Below are 3,825 nucleotides of genomic sequence, written 5' to 3' on the forward strand. Positions count from 1 at the left end.
TAGTTAGTAAATATAGGATTCACATATTGTTCTTTTTAGGATTCACTTAATTATCATTCTGCAAGGAGCGATTAGACAGGTGGGTTTTAGAAAAACATAGTTTGTGATTTCCTGTATTTATTTGTTTTAGCATTTTAGAATAGTTTACTTTGTTATTTAATTATTTAGTATAGAATTCTGACATAGCTATATAGCATATTTGTTTGTTTTTAGTTACTGTTATTTGCTTATTTACATTTTAGTATCTGTGCTAGTTTAATTTTTTTTTAGTTAGGTCGTTTGCTTACATCTGGTCTTAGTACCAGTGTATGCAGGGTCGACGAGGTCTAGGAACCCCATTACACCCATTTGTTGACAACCCAGAGAGAATTTTACATTCTCATCGAAGTTCGGCAACAATGGCTGACATGGATCCTCCACCTCCACCCCCAGTTCTTTCACGCCCTCTGCGGGAATACTTCATTCCCACAGACTATGTTCAGGCATCCTGCATTCGGAGACCCGATGTAGGAGCGCCACATTATGAGATTAAGGCCAGCATTATTCAAATGCTTCCATCCTTTTATGGCCTTAGTCATGAGGATCCCTACCGACACTTAGATGAATTCCTCGAAATCTGTTCTATTGTTAAGATACAGAATTTCGATGATGATGCGTTGAGGTTGACTCTATTTCCTTTTTCATTGAAGGACAAAGCCAAGTATTGGCTAAAGTCCTTAGATTCTGTAGAAATAGAGTCCTGGGATCAGTTGCAACAGGAGTTTCTTCGGAAATACTTTCCCATTGGTCGCACGAACCAATATCGTAGAGCCATCACTAGCTTTTCAGAGTTAGATGGTGAGCGCTTTCATGAGACCTGGGAGAGAATGAAGGATCTCCTCAGGAAATGCCCCCATCATCAGGTGCCGAAATGGCAACTGGTGCAGAGTTTCTATGATGGATTGTCTGACAAGAATCGTTAGATGATCGACTCTTCATGCGGTGGGACATTCATGCTGAAGAGCGAGGACGAAGCATGGAGGCTATTTGATACATTGGCCGAGAATTCACTCCACCATGCTTCGAGCTCTCATTCTGATAGAGCCACACCCAGCATTCAGAAGAAAGCTGGCGTTCTTGAGATTGGTCCATCTACTGCACTGCAGTGTAAAGTAGACATGATTGCTCAGAAGCTGGACCAGCTTCTCTCAGGACCATCCACTACACAGCAGGTGTGTACTCTTTGTGCCAGTCCGGCACACGAGATCGCTGAGTGCCCTTCGGCAGCTCAGTACCCTGAATTTGTTCAAGAACAAGTTCAGGCAGCTCAGGGTTACGTCAGACCGCCAAATAACCCATTTTCATCGACATATAATCCGGGTTGGCGTAACCATCCCAATTTTTCTTGGAAGAATCCACAGTCTTCTATACAGATGCCTTCTTCCTCTCAGCCAGTTCGGCAGTCATCTTTTACTCAGCCATTTCAAAGACCGAACTATGCTCAGTCTTCTTCTTCTTCAGTTCCTTCCCCGATTCAGCAGGAGTCTGCCCCGCAGACATCTTTTGAGGAGAGACTTCTCCAGGCATTCCAAGAGGTGAAAACCTCTAATCAGAACGCCTTCGAGAAGTGTAGCCAGATTTTGAGCTCACATACGCAGTCCATTGCGAAGTTAGAGTCGCAAATGGGACAGTTAGCTGAGGCTATTAGTAGGAGACCCGAGGGTACATTGCCGAGTCAGGCTGTCATGAACCCGAAGGGTAAGGACCAGATGACTGGAGGCCTATTTCATACTGAGACACAGCAGCAGGCTAAATCAGTTATGGCCTTGAGGAGTGGACGTGAGTATCACGTTGAGAGTAGAGAGAAGATAGAGGAGCCAGAGACCATTGTTTCACCTACGTCGGCTCAATCATCATCCCCATCCCTATCATCACCTTCATCATCTTTATCCTCAGAGAAGAAGAAGGATAGGAGTGAGCCTTCTCGCAAAGAGGAGGAGCCAGCAGAGTATATTCCCCCACCACCCTATCCCAAAGCATTAGAGTCTCCTGGTTATAGAGGGAAGCAAGGTGCGAAGATCCAGGACATGCTTGATATCTTCAAGCATGTACAGATCAACCTACCTTTGCTCGATGCTATTCAGCAGGTGCCGGCTTATGCCAAATTTCTGAAGGAGCTATGTACGCAAAAGAGGAAATCCAGAGAGCGAGTTCCTAACAGGGTCCATCTGACTGAGCAGGTGAGTTCAGTACTTCAGCATCAGACACCACCAAAGCTCAAGGACCCTGGAGCCCCTATCATTGCTTGTACTATAGGGAACATCCGGATAGAACGCGCATTGCTCGATCTTGGAGCAAGCGTGAACATTCTGCCCGGATATTTCTTTGATTCTTTCGGGTTATGGGAGATGAGATCGACTCCGATTACACTTCAACTGGCAGATCGTTCCGTCAAGGTACCGAGAGGTGTCTTGGAGGACGTGCTAGTTAAAGTGGATGACTTTTATTTTCCAGTCGATTTCATTATCCTTGATATGGAAGGAGTAGACAGCCAGCAACAGACTCCGATTATTTTAGGCAGACCATTCTTGGCGACTGCCAATGCGTGCATCAATTGTAGAACTGGAGCCATGGATCTCTCATTTGGCAATAGGAAGGTAAAGCTGAATATTTTCAATGCCGCGATGGGACCAGCAGGAGACATGGACTGCTTTCATGTAGACATTGCACAGGAGTTAGTGGAGGAGCAGCCCGAGTTGTACATTACTGAGGATTCTTTAGATTTGTACCATATAGAGAAGAATAGCGGTGTAGATAGTGTAGATGTGTCTAGAGTGTCGTCGGAGAGACCACCTTGGGGAGCAGTCAGGGAACCTCTTCCACCACTTGCGGAGACCCCCGCCAAATCGTCGATCGAGTCGCCTCCGAAACTTGAGTTGAAACCCTTACCGGATTCACTCAAGTATGCATACCTCGGAGATGATGAGACTCTGCCTGTGATCATCTCGTCCTTGCTCACTGAGGAACAGGAACAGAGATTGCTGACTATTCTTCGAGAGCACAAGGCAGCGATTGGATGGGGAGTAGCGGATCTAAAGGGGATTGATCCTTCATTCTGCATGCATAGGATCCATTGTAATGAGGAAATCAAGCCATTTAGGGATATGCAGAGAAGGCTAAATCCCAACATGAAGGAAGTGGTGAAGAAAGAGGTGGTGAAGTGGTTGGATGCCGGAATCATTTACCCTATTTCTGATAGTCAGTGGGTTAGTCCGATTCAAGTTGTGCCGAAGAAGTCAGGACTCACTGTGGTTGAGAATGAGAAGGGTGAGAGAATTCCGATGAGGACCACTACAGGATGGCGAGTCTGCATCGATTATAGGAAGTTGAATGTGGCAACTAGGAAAGATCATTTCCCATTGCCATTCATTGATCAGATCTTAGAGCGACTCGCAGGACAGAGCTACTACTGCTTTCTAGATGGATATTCAGGATACAATCAGGTAGCTGTCCATCCTGACGACCAAGAGAAGACCACGTTTACATGTCCTTATGGCACCTTCGCATTTAGACGTATGCCTTTTGGGCTCTGTAATGCCCCGGCTACTTTTCAGAGGTGCATGCTTGCTATCTTCTCGGACATGATTGATGATGCGATGGAAGTTTTTATGGACGACTTTTCTGTGTATGGCTCTTCTTTTGAAGATTGCCTCCACAAACTTGCTCGAGTACTGAGTAGGTGTGTGGAGACCAATCTCGTCCTGAGTTGGGAAAAAAGCCATTTTATGGTCCAGGAGGGGATTGTACTTGGACACATTGTGTCCAAGCGTGGTATTGAGGTTGACA

General features: G+C 45.6%; 1 non-coding gene across 1 annotated transcript; it reads right to left on the reverse strand.

Annotated features, from left to right (window-relative positions):
* Window positions 1–801: 801 nt before the first annotated feature.
* Window positions 802–904, reverse strand: LOC149818170 (small nucleolar RNA R71). The gene has a single exon (XR_016427539.1). It is a non-coding gene; the product is annotated as a small nucleolar RNA R71 (small nucleolar RNA).
* Between the last annotated feature and the right edge of the window lie 2,921 nt (window positions 905–3,825).

Source organism: Nuphar pumila, chromosome 13 (assembly GCF_984573655.1).
Source record: "Nuphar pumila chromosome 13, dmNupPumi1.hap1.1, whole genome shotgun sequence".
Taxonomy (NCBI): domain Eukaryota; kingdom Viridiplantae; phylum Streptophyta; class Magnoliopsida; order Nymphaeales; family Nymphaeaceae; genus Nuphar; species Nuphar pumila.